The sequence below is a fragment of the Pelophylax lessonae genome, assembly GCF_965119305.1.
Source record: "Pelophylax lessonae genome assembly, chromosome: 2".
Classification (NCBI taxonomy): Eukaryota; Metazoa; Chordata; class Amphibia; order Anura; family Ranidae; genus Pelophylax; species Pelophylax lessonae.
In genome coordinates, this window is record NC_138769.1 from 520577453 (window position 1) to 520591156 (window position 13704).

Here is a 13704-nt window from a genome sequence, read left to right on the forward strand (position 1 = left end):
GGCCGAACATTATTCGGCCGAAAAATAGAAAAAATATCACTTTCGGTGTTCGGCCGAATAAGTCAAAAGGCCGAATAATTTTGTGCCGAATAATAGGGCTGAACGATAGTCGATATGATATCGACTATCGTTCTGTGGCCGTAGGCGATATTCATATCGCCGAGGTCACGATATTTACAGGGGGAAGGGACTCGGAGGAGGACAGGAGGACTCTCAGACTTCCGTGAAGCTGGGACACTTCAGCGGTGAGCATACATTACATTACTCACTCGTGCACTGCAGCCCGCCCCACACATTCAGTGAGTCTTACTCTCCTCCCTAGTTTTTTCAATGGCACATTCAGGAAGCCAATCACGCCGTGATTAGCTGCACAGCGAACCAATCACGCGTGCCTGCACACCTGATTGGTTCCGCTGTGCCGCTACTCACGGCGTGATTGGCTTCCTGAATGTGCCATTGAAAAAACTAGGGAGGAGAGTAAGACTCACTGAATGTGTGGGGCGGGCTGCAGTGCACGAGTGAGTAATGTATGTATGCGGCTGTGCTCCTTTCCAGCCTCCTACTACCACCACTATGAGAGACTGTGTCACTGTATAATCTGATCGAGTCCACACTGACACTGACTGACTGTCACTGAGTAATTGATGTTACCACATTAACCCTGACCTGCCCAGTGCCCTGTATCTGCAATTAAAATTTACAAGGCTGCCTGCATGCTTCCTGATTTTTATTCCCAGCATCCTTCCCAATCCCTACAGTGTCACTAACATTAACCCTATGGTACAAGGCTGCAGTGTGCACTGAATCCCATTCCCTACAGTAACATTTAGGGAGAGAGAAAGACATGAGAGGACAAGAGAGAGAGAGACATGAGAGAGAGTGAGAGGACAAGAGAGAGAGAGAGAGAGAGAGAGTGAGAGGACAAGAGAGAGTGAGAGGACAAGAGAGAGAGAGAGAGAGAGAGAGAGAGACACGAGAGGACAAGAGAGAGGACAAAAAATTGGCAAAATAAATGGAAAAAAATGCGAAACACCGCGTTCGGTATTCGGCCTTCGGCCAAACATTTTATTATTATTCGGCTTCGGCCAAGAATTTCATTTCGGTGCATCCCTAATATATATATATATATATATATATATGCATATATATATATATAGATATATATATATATAATATAAAATGTGTTTTGTGCAACGTTTTTTTTTTTTTTTTTTTTTTTTAATTTCCCTCCCTAGTTCCGCTCCCATGCAGCATTGCTGCTGCAGGGAACGGAACTAGGAAGTGATCACACCGACGGAGGGACGGACGAGCGGCGGGACTCTCGGCTGGCGATCTCAGCAATGAGAGATCATCGCTGGATCGCCAGGATAAGGTAAGAGAACACCGCTGCACTCTCTGCAATCCACCCCGAGCGTGACTCGGGGGTTACCGCTCCTGATATGAGAAATCAACCCCGAGTCACGCTCGGGATTACTGCCAAGGAGGTTAAAGGTATTGGGACGTCTTTTTGTTTTTGAGTTGGAAGGAGTCAACTTGCAGAGGTCCCTCCAAGCTGTTAAGGAAGCCTGTGTTGTTAATGGAAGATGCTGAAGAGGGAATGGTTTCCAAGCGTCAAGAAGAAGGAGGGAGCCTAGATCTGAGGAAGAGCTTAGGGCTGACTCAATATTACTCCAAAGAGTCTCAGAAGGAGTAAACTGACATTTCAGCTGGGTGAGTAGAGAGGCACAGTAGTAATCTTTAATATCGATCATCCCCATGCCCCTGCAGATCGATGTTTAACTAGTGTGGTCTTAGGGCTTCTGGGACGACCAGAGCACCAGATTAATTGTTTAAGAATGGAATTTAGAGCCTTTAAGTGGTTATTTTTCATAGGAATATGGTTTGTTTGAAAAATGTATAATATTTGGGGGAGTATGAGCATTTTTAAGGAAGCCAAATGTCAAGACCATGAGAGTTCTGTTTTGAGTAATCAGGTTGTTTCTTTGGATATTTTCTCTAGTAGTGGAGTGCAATTAGTGTCTGCTAGTTGTAATGGGTCTGCTGTTAATTGTAGTCCAAGGTATGTTATACTAGAGCAACTCCATGTGTAGGGGAATGAGGACTGTAGTTTAGACTGAAAAATGGGAGGTATACCTAGTCCTATGATAAGCGACTTAGTAAAATTCACTAGGTAATAGGATATTTTGCTGAAAGTATTAATAATGTCATGGGCGTATTGTAAGGGAATGGAAGGCGTAGTCAGAAATAGAATAATATTGTTAGCAAAAAAAGTTGATATTATGGGACATGCCGTAGGGCAAAAAGCCTGATATTTTAGGATGTGCTCTGACTGCCTCAGCCAATGGTTATATTAGGAGGCTGAAAATTGAAGGAGATAGGGGACAGCCTTGTGTTGTTCCATTACCTAATCGCTCTCTCTATTTTTGATTTTTTGATAGGCATATTGAGGGCTGATAATTGTGTTTGTGATAGTGAGGGGAGATTAGGACCTGTGAGGAAAATTTGAATAGCTTCCTTTGTAGGTTGCGGAGTGGAGGGGTCTTCCTTAAGGTTGTAAAGTGAGTAATACTTAGCAAAGGAGTCTGCTATGCTTTTTGGATTAACAATTTTACCTTTGTCGGATGGATAGATCAAGTAAGGTATTTTTGTTTGAGATTTGCGTTCCCTGAGTTTTTGGGCCAGAAATTTGCCAGCTCGACTACCTGAGGAATAGTGGGACATTTTTAGAGAAGTTAGATGTTTGTTGTACTGCTCTATTAGAGTAAGTCTGAGTTCAGTACAAAGTTTAAATAGTTTATGTGCTATGCTAGCATCTGCATGCAATTTGTTTTGGTCTTCTAAGCTTTTTATATCACTTAGAAGACAGTCTAGTTTCTGTGTCCTCTGCCTTTTTCCCTTGATCAGATTTGCAATATGATTCCTCTAATATTTGCCTTATGGGCATACCATAAGGAGAAAGGTTTAGATACAGACTGAGCATTCTGTGAAAAAAATTAGATTAAATGTTTTGTGATTGTGGCAGTGTGAGTGGGCATTTGCATCACATAGGTGTTAGCTCGCCACACGTATGCCTGACTCTGAGTATTTTCCTCCATCGCTGTTATGGAGCCAGGAGCGTGGCCTGACCCTGAGATGGTATAGATGATGGAGGAGGATACTGCTTAAAGCAAAAGTTTGTCAACCAGAATAAAGTTGATGCGTGAGTATAAGTTGTGTTTGGAGGAGTGAAAGGTGTAATCACATTCACTTGCGTGTTGACACCTCCAGACATCATACACATCTTCAGTATAGAGAAGGGGTTGTAGTACAGATGGAGAATGTTTAGATTTGGAAGTAGTGTCCATTTTGTGATCTACTGTTAAGTTGTAGTTTCCGCAGACAATCAAGGCACCTTTCTTAATAGAGTTGATTTTGCCGAAATGTTTCTTCAAAAAGCAAAGTTGGCGACTATTTGGTGCATACAGATTGACGATAGTGTAGAGTTTGTTGTTGAATTCTCCTATTAGGATTAAGAATCTTCCTTCTGGGTCAGGATGAGTCTCTCAAATAGTAAAAGCTACAGAGTTTTCGATAGCGATTAACACGCCTCTTTGCTTTGTAGATGATGAGGACAAAAAGATATATGAGTAGTTTTTGTGTTGGAAGGAGGGGGTATTAGAGGCCACAAAATGTGTCTCTCGCAAGCACAATATATCAATGCGCAGTTTCAGAGCTTCCTTTCAGACTGAAGATCTCTTCACAGGATGGTTTAGGCCATGCACATTAAAGGATGTCATAATGAGAACCATATTGGTCAGTTAAGTAAGATTGATGTCAGTACTTCAGGGGAGCTCCAGTGCTTTAAGAAGTGTGCAAGAGATGATTTCCTAAGCGCTGTCGAGGGATTGAAGGATTTAGGCATATCCTATTTGAACATTCTTAAAACAGGGTATGTACCTGAGTAGGTAGGTCAGACATGCAAAAAAGAAAAAAAACAACAGTAAATGAACAAAATCAAACAGTTAAGGTAAAACCAGGTGTAAAAAGATAGATTCCAATGGGAATCTGAGGGCCGGTAAACTTCACATTACTCAGGAGGGAAAGTTTATGTACTAGGAGCTCCATTGCATTTCGGGATTAAGTATCATTGGGTTGGAAACGTAAGTGAAGTTCCCAGGTCTTGTTTTTATTATTGATCATTTTATGAGACACCGTTTGCCAGTCATTTTGTGTATTTAGTGCAGCGATGGGAGGAGATCCCTCAGGACCTTGAGCAGGTAATATGTCCCAGGAACGGAGTAGTGTGAGGCCCTCATCAAGGGATGTGATCACCAAGGAGTGACCGTAATGGGTTATGGTCAGCTTGGTAAGGTAGCCCCACCGGTACACAATATTGTGGTTGCGTAATACCTTCATCACAGGCAGAAGAGATTTATGTTTTTGCATAGTGTACTAGGAGAGATCTGCAAAGATCTGGATAAAGGAATACTTTTCAGGAGGCTGCTAGTTTTTACGAAATGCTGACATGAATTGTTCTTCAACGCTATAAAAATGCACTCTCATCAGCATGTCCCTAGGTATGTTGTCTGGAAGAAGGGATGGTTTGGGCAAGTTGTGTAGTCTATCGATAATCAATTCTGAATCAGGCACCGAGGTTAGGAAAGCTTTCATGAGGTCACATGCATTCTGTTAAAGTTGTGCAGGTTGTGTGGCCTCAGGAATTCCTCTCATTTTCACATTATTCCTGCGTGACCTGTCTTCTAAATCTGCTATTTTGGCTTTAAGCCAGTTCACCTCGTCTGTTTGATCATTATGTGCATCAATCAGGGAGTAATGAGAGGAGGTGAATTCCCCCATCTTGTGCTTAATATGATCGACTCTACCAGCCAGCTCACCCACCTCATTCTTGAAGTTCCTCATGCACTCCATCATTTCTGCATGCAAGGAAATATGGATGAAACAAGCACGTCATTGAGAGTGGTATCTGAGAGGGGCTGGTTGGCAGTGGGGAATGTATTGATAGTATCTGCTATTTCCCCTGTGTCCTCAGGAAAATTTTGCCCATTGCTCACCTTTTTATTGAGGTTCTTCAGCTCTACACAGGGCTTGGACTTTGCTGGGCTGCAAAACAAGGGCGTTGAGGCATCTGGAGAGCACTGCACAGAGCCACTTTGGGAGCATGGGCTTGGCGTGAAAGAGAGAGATTTTTGGAAAAAAAAAAAAAAAGAAAGAGAGAGAGAGCCGCCAGAGGAAGCTGAGAACTGGCTGCCGGTGCCATCTTTGGACAGGCTGCGACCCACTGGAGGGAGGAAGAGTTGTAGCTTATTTGGCTGCATGGACTCTTTGTGCTTCCGAGTCATCTCGGGTAACACTGTCACCTGATGTCTGGGTGTGGGAGCTGGATGTGGGCACTTCAATGAGGCTTGAATCCCTTTGCTGGAGCGGAGCTACACATCTAGGCATCCATACTGCAAAGAGATAGCCAGGTCCCCCGGAGGCTGGAGCGGTTAAAAAAGGGGAAACTACACAGTACTATCAGGTGTTTTTTGCTGCTTATCACTTTGCAGCAATTCTCTCTGGTGAGTTTGTAGTTTTACCGGTTAGTGACAATTAAGTCCCATACACATGGGCCGAATATCAAGAGGTACTTTACACACAGCCGAGTGTACGGCAGTCGGTCCGACCGAAGCCAGTCGAATGTTCGGCTTCTGTCAAAGGGCCTTGACCAAAAAAGGTCTGCCGATCAGCATCCTCGCTGTCAGAACATAATAGCTCAGTAGGGAGATCGATATAGTAACATTGGATTGTTAGTACAAGATCTCCTCCTGAGCTCTTTAGTTTTTTTTCATTCAGCCCGCTGGATTGAACAAAAAAAAATAAAAGGAATTGAGCATACTAGGCTTTATACTGTGGAAGACATTTGGTGGTGTTGGTGCTGGAAGAATATTCACTTTATTTTCATCTTGGTATAAACTTTAAAGACTCTTCCTTATCACATGGGAAATTAACATTTTATATTATTTAAACTACTTTTTGGTGCTAAAAATGTATTATTAGTTAGCTCCTATTATAACCACCCTATGATTGGAAGATGTATATATTTACCTATTCTAAGAAAGCTTTGGTCTGATCACATGATTGGCTCTCAGTGGCAGCTTCAGGGGAAAGGAGGGACAGTCAGAAATGAATGGCCCATTTCAAGCCTATGGCTGATGTCCCTGCACAAGCATTTTAGCCGTTGTCGGTGATCTCCCCTCTCCCCTGAAGTCAGCTACTGGGGAGATCACATGACCAGACCAGAGCACCCTCAGAATATGTAAGTATACACATCTTCCTTTCACAGGGTAGTAAAAATAGGAGTTAGGATGGGGGTGGGAGCAGTTTTAAGCATAGTTAGGAATAGCCTTGACTTCCATTTTAAAGTTATACTGTATGTTTCTTACTTGTTTTTTTGTGTTTCCATCGTTATTTTAGATTCACTATTTTGTGAATTTCAAACATAGTCTAAATATGCAGACAGGCTTGTCTGAAAAGTCTGAATCCTGTCCTGCTAATATTCAGTGATTTGCTAGGTAGTAAAATGAGGATCAGGATGACATTGTTATAGCCTGATTCTCTATAAACAATGTACACTCTAGGAAATACAGTATATTTTATACATTGATTTTACAAAGTGAAAACAAACTTTGCAAAAGGAGTGTTCACTTTATGAAAGCTGGCACAATATGGATTGAAAAATAACTGGTTCAGCAGGGACTGGCCAAACTTCAATTCATGTATTGGCAGGGAGGTTGTACAGAAGTTGATCTACTGATGGAGTTCTGTACAACCACCCTGTTGGGTTTTCTGCACTTGATCAGTGCAGCAGACTATACCCTACAACACTGATCAGTATATTCTGATGGTGGGGGAGTATCCCCACTGTCAGAATACAATATTTATGTTTTAATCATCACTATATACTTTTTATAAATAAACTTTTCAAGGTTTTCCATCAAGCCTGCCTGAGTTACATTGCAGACTATGTACCGTGGGATCCCCCCATGTCAGAATACAATAGCCTAGAGAGGAGGATTCCCCCATCCACATCAAGTGTGTGGATGGGGAAATCCAGGAAGCTTTTTCATTCAACCCACTGGTTAAACAAAAAAAAATAGATTCATGTATGCGCTGAGAACAATGAACATTAATTATACTTTTAGTAATCAAGTACATTATCTTTGCAAAAGGATACAGTTTAAAACACAGAGCTTTATGAAAATCTCATATAGATGTTAAATTCATGTAATATTACTTGGTGTAGAATATGCTTTAAAGTTTACACATTTTCCCCTGTGTAAATCTTTCTGCTCTTTAGCAGGTTGGACAATACCACTATTACTTTTTGCACATATTGTAAATCATATATCACTCTGCATGTCTGCTTTATAAATGTATATAGCATTAGATAGGAAAAGAGAAAAGGAAGCTTCTGCTCCTCCTTTGCCATCTGCTGCTTCCACACGTTTGATGATAGTTGTGTTGTCAGATGTCGAGAAGAGAATTTGATTGTGGACATATGTTACTTTTGATGTATAAAATTTAATCTCCTTTCACTGAGGTTGGGTGTTTTGCATTATTTCATCATCTGCTATCAAAGACCTGAATAGTGCTTACTACTGATAAATTGGAAATGGGGTCAGAATAAGGTAGGAGAGTCTTTGTTTTGTAATGCCTTAAACTTACCAAAGTATTATTAGGTGAGAAAAGCAAAGCCACGACCTAATTTATCACACAGTAGGAAGTCATTCTAACTTGTAATAACAATTCATGTAATTCAAATCTTTTGCAATGCAAAGCTACTCTGAAAACTAAATAAATAAATACATAAAGTAAAGATTCTGTCTATTGTTTCCATTATAAGATGGGAGAAGAATGCTGATGATTATATGTTGGTGATTATATCCCGGTCACACGTTTCTACCCTCAGATTTTTTTCCTTTCAACTATCTTCCGTGTATTTTTTGAGTGGTAGTATTGAACTCGGCACTATATATATATATATATATATATATATATATATAATTCAGATTATAGGTGGATATTCTTTCAATTGCCATTTACATGCTTTGGCTTTTTGATACAGAAGTATTAGGGGCAGAAACAGCTTAACAAGAAGCAGTTTTAGAAAATGTCCAGCAATAGAAATCTTCATATTTCTCAGTCTTTTTTTTATTTTTGGCAAATGTAACCCTGATTTTCACACTTTCCCCCCTGCCATTCTATATATATATATATATATATATATATATATATATAGCTTGTTGCTATATTAAAGGCAGGCATATGGAGCGACTGTCTCTTGTCGGAAAATGTGTCTGTAAGATGGCTCCTGATGTTGGCTGTTATGTGGTTTATGTGAAAACAACTTTCCATTTCTACATGCGGGTCTAAGTAATTGCTGGATCAGTCTAGTCTTTTCTTTGGAGTGTAATTAGCTGGACCACAACTATCTCACTTTCTACATGTGTGGCTATAAATATCCAACCTTTGGGATGGTACTACCTCTAAGTGATAGGACTAATGAGTGTAAACCTAGCCCTAATATCTCCACTCTTTCTTCTTTTTGCTTTTCAAATTAAATTAGAAATTCATTGTACTATCAATACCTTTCCATACACCTATAATATATACTTTGTAGTCAAACTGAATCATCAGTATCTCCTTTTTTAATACCAAATGAAAATGATTTGATAATGCTGAACACTACTGCAGGAATAAACTCCCTTTTAGAAATTAAATACTATAAACCTGAACTTGTGAACACATCCCTTTTTAATGATGCACTGGTCTAACTTAAAAATGATTGTGCTATTTTTGCTGTGAAAAAGGTTTATTTTAGCTATTTTTCAAGATCCCAGGATAGTACAGGATGCATTTCTTAATGGACTAATCCTAGGGTGAGAAAAAAAAAATAGAATTCACAGGTTTACGATAAGCTTACAATTTGAATGAAACATTGAATAACAACATATTAGAAACATAGAATAAAGAAAGTATATGTTACTCATCATCTTTAACTTGCAGGGTGGCACCACTGTACAATGCAACTGCCTCGCTTGTACGGCGACATTCTTGCACGCTCCCAACGACTATGGAAAAGTCATTTATAGAACCGATGTGGCTCCTTCACTAGCTACAGACACCTTTTCGCCGACCCTCGTTTTTTCTGTTAGGGTAAGTTAACCATATTACTTTTATATTTAGTTGTATAAAGTTCCTATTTTAGAGTCACACTGGGAAAGACTCTCCAGGGCAGCTACATTTACATGCATATGGAAGACAATTGTACAGCTCAATATGGGCAAATCAATTTGAAGTCAGTTATCAGCTCCACCTTAACCTTATTTAGATTGTAATACAAGTTTCCCTTTTATGTGATATGAAAGAAATTATTCCATATGATTTCAAGAGCCATTTATAAGGTTATTTTTAAAGTTGACAATTCTGTATCATATAGAGATACATGATCAGTACTACATTGATCATATTTCTTACAAAAACCTAAACCAGTGTTTCTCAACTCCGGTCCTCAGGGCACACTAACAGGCCAGATTTTAAGTATTACCTTGGGGAGATGCAGACTAGAATGCTGCAATCACTGAGCAGCAAATTATATCCCCTGTGATGTATTTCAGTTTTCTTGCAAACCTGGCCTGTTAGTGTGCCCTGAGGACCGGAGTTGAGAAACACTGCCCTAAACGAATACACTTGATGAACACTGATTATATTGAGAGTATAGACTAAAATCACACCAGTAGTTCTCGTTGGCCGAATGTGCACTCAATTTTTATCTGATATATTGCTTGCAATCATCTTTGTTAATGTGGGTGTGAACACAGTTTAGTAAAATATTTATATATGATACACAGATACGTTAAAATCATAAATTATTTTCATTACCATAATATCAAGCAAGAATTCAAACTGATCTGTTAAATGCTTCCTTTATACAAAATCTAGACTAAAGTGTAGTGTTATGATGTACATGTGTCTTTGCTGTACTCATTGGTTGAAGGATTAAAAAAAAGAATGCAGTCTCAGCTTTTACACTTCTTTACACAATGGGGTTTATTTACAAATGGCAAATCCATGGTGTACTTGGAAGTGCACTGCAAATGCACTTAGAGGTGCAGTTGCTGTAGATCTGAGGGGGATATGCAAGGAAAATAAAAAACTGCATTTTTGCTTGCACATGATTGGATGATAGAAATCAGCAGCGCTTCCCCTCATTTCAGATCTACCCCTCAGATCTACAGCGACTGCACTTCCAAGTGTAGTGCACAGTGGATTTGCCCTTAGTAAATCAACCCCAATGTTGCATTTAAATACATCAAGAAATGTTTCAGGACCCTTTCTCGGGGGTTACATATGAGGATGTATTTTTTACTATAATGGCAAGTTCCTAAATGTCATAATCCTTTTCAGGAATAAAGGAGATGTGACCTCAATGGACATAATGCTGCCCTTGATAAGATATAATGCAGCTCTGAGTAGACAGAGGGGTTGATTTACTAAAGGCAAAGCGCCGTGCACTACAAGTACATTGCAAGTGCACTTGAAAGTGCAGTCTCTGTAGATCTGAGGGGAAGATCTGAAATGAGGGAAGCTCTACTGATTTCTATCTTTCAATCATGTGCACGCGAAAATGCAGTTTTTTATTTTTCTTGCATGTCCCCCTCAGATCTACAGTGACTGCACTTGCAGTGAAATTTCCCAGATGTACATGCAGTGCACTTGTAGTGCACAGTGGATTTGCCTTTAGTAAATTAACCCCATTGTGTGGACCTCAGTAGACTGGGGGCTTTATTTAGTAAAGGCAAATACATTGTGCACTGCAATTGCACCAGCAAGTTCTGAAATGAGGGAAAGCTCTGCTGATTTCTATCATCCAATCAGGTGATTAGGTATTCTTTGCAAAGTGAAGCTTTGCCTCATTTACTAAGCTCTGGAACAAGTGCACTTGCAGTGCACAATATATTTGCCTTTAAAAAATCAGCCCCATTATAAGCCTCCTCAAAGATTTTGTCCTCTCAGTTCAACCTATTGTTTTTTCTGAGTTTGACATGCCTGATTTAGACAGTAAAGGAAGCTTGTTCATGCTGGAATAGACCAAAGCAAGTCAAATGACCCTTAGAAACATGACCATCTCCACACTGCTGTCTCATTAAACAGAAGATAATTACATGATCTAAAAGACTTTAATATAAATCCAAAAAAGCACCAAGTTTATTCTTCTGTTTTGGTTATCGGGCTGACTACTTTATGTCCAAGTGACACAATGTCCACCTGCTAGATGATAGCACAGATGCAGCTAAAATAAAGAGCTATTTATCCAGCTTGTAATGTTGCATGCATGCTATACATTTTTTTCCTCACTTGGTGCAGTATAGTAAGGTAACAGGGCTTTGAAAATAACACTTTCTCTTTCAGCTTCATTTTCTCAATCTAGGCCTGACAAAATTATCATTAATTCAGTGAAATAAACAAAAAATGTTTACATGGTTTTATGTTGGGAATTTTAAACCAGTTTTTAATTACAGTGACAACCTGTGCCACCCCAATCCCATAGGCTAAAGTTTTTCCAGTTAACTTGAACATCTAGAAAGAGGAAGAATGTCTTCTTATTCTTTTTATGACAGCCACTCTTAGCTTGTTTGACAGATAAAAATATAAATTCTGGAATACAGTGACATGTCACTGACATCACTGACTCCTGCAGTGAAAATAGTGTAGCAGCCATCAGGAAAAGTAAGGTTGTAGTGTAATTTGTAAGGTATGATTACAAAATTGATGGCTCCTAAGATGAAATTCTTTCACCTCTAGGTAGGAATGCACATTTACTATAACATCCCAGAAAATTTGAGATTCCTTTAGTGCACAGTACTCTTTTTTTTTTAAACTCAATAACAGGGACAGGTACTGCCATACAGGAAGGTGGCTGCCTGCAGAGAGCCCTGTGAACTTTTCAGATATTAATAACTGCACTTTCTACACTATCCTGGATGTTTTAGCTTAAAGGGTAAATATACAGTATCAAAAGTGCAATATTATATTTTTTCTTCTTTTTACCATCATTTATTTTGTATTATTTTTTATATATCAATTAGTGTTAACTGATTTACTACTTTATTGGCACAGTATCTTTAATTAGCAATGGTGCAAGAATAGAATTTACTCTTCAATATTTAAATTCTTGTGGAACTAAACTGAATTTTCATCCGTGATGCTCAACATGCCTCCCATGAAGAGGGCATTGCTATAAAGTAGGCTTCACTCTGCAGGGAGGAAGAGGATGTTTCTGCATATTGAAGAGAGAATGAAAGGAGGAGCGACCTTATATTTAAGATAACTGTAAGCCTCCAACAGAGTAATTTTGTGTGTCTTACCTGTAGCAATTAAATACAGTGTAAACCATTGTAGAAACCTCCTAGAATCCAATAGGTCGGTCTATGTTGAAGCTTGGACAATACCACACATGAATAGGGGGTATATGATGATGCTTTGTGACTTTAATCCTTAGATATAAGTTTGAGCACTAAGTCACAATGTCCAATGTATTGTGCTGCTGACATTTGCATAGAGTTATTTCCATTTTATGAGGAATTCCTATCAAACCACTGCTGTGGTGTCTTTTTTTCCCCTCTGGTTTACTAAATTCCACATATTCCAGAGATTTAGAAATTCTGCACTGAAATTAATTCATACAGGCACAAGGACAGTTTTATGATCAGATACATGTTTTTGCCAAACAATGCACAGTTTATGATGCTCATTACTTAAATACTTCATATCTATTTAGCCATTTATCCTTTTTCCTTCACCTGCATTCCTCTTTCACATCTAAAACAGTAGTTTGTTGACTCAATATCATTTTCATAGTTTTTATCCTTTGCTATTATACAGCAAAAAGACACAAGGTAAAGTTAAGGCTCACTGAGTATTGAATAAGCTGTCAAACTTCCAAAGTGACAGAGTGGCAGCATTGTTGTCTCACATCCTTGTTGAAAGCAAGAGAAATTGATGCAAGTTGTGTAATATTTTAGGTCTCAAATATGTGTCATTTGATTTCAATAACCTGATATATTTTACCATTATCCATTAACATTAGTTAATGGAAATGGAGAAGAGTATGTTGGCTCATGAATGTCTAAAAATGTCTCAAAGGAGTAAACTTATTTTATGTAAAAAAAACATTCTTACCCATATACTGTACATAGAAGTATACCTATGAGTACCAAAAATCCGATATAGTACTATGCAGCCTATCAGGACCATTTCTGACAATTTGTGTGCCTACTATAGTGCCATCTTGTATACCTCCCTCTCATAATATTACAAAACATAATGACACTATTGCTTCCATTATTTTCTTTATAGTACAATAATGCTCATATAGTGTCCACCTATCTCATAACATGAATTTTGTGAGTTCTTCATCTTCCAAAAGAAGCATCCTTTTTTTACTCCAATATCTTTCTATACCTGTCTTAATATTGCCCGTGTTCATCCTCTTCCATAAAATCCTAAATCCCACCTCTTCTGTGTCTCCCTAGCTGCAAAACATTATATAGCAATAATTTCCTCAAGCAAAATCTTTGTGGATTGTAAGAGTTCTCTCTAAACATTCAGTAAATTTAGGTGAGCTGGTCAATCTGCATTGACATGTACAGTATATTTCTACTA

The 13704-nt window shown here is 38.9% G+C and overlaps 1 protein-coding gene across 1 annotated transcript in view; it reads left to right on the plus strand.

Annotated features, from left to right (window-relative positions):
• Positions 1-9048: 9048 nt before the first annotated feature.
• LOC309546980 (protocadherin-9-like) overlaps positions 9049-13704 on the plus strand; it is a 1448052-nt gene continuing 1443396 nt past the window's right edge. The window contains exon 1 of the mRNA XM_082246750.1: positions 9049-9195. The gene's annotated coding sequence lies outside the window, so the exon portion shown is untranslated. The remainder of the gene's footprint in view (positions 9196-13704) is intronic.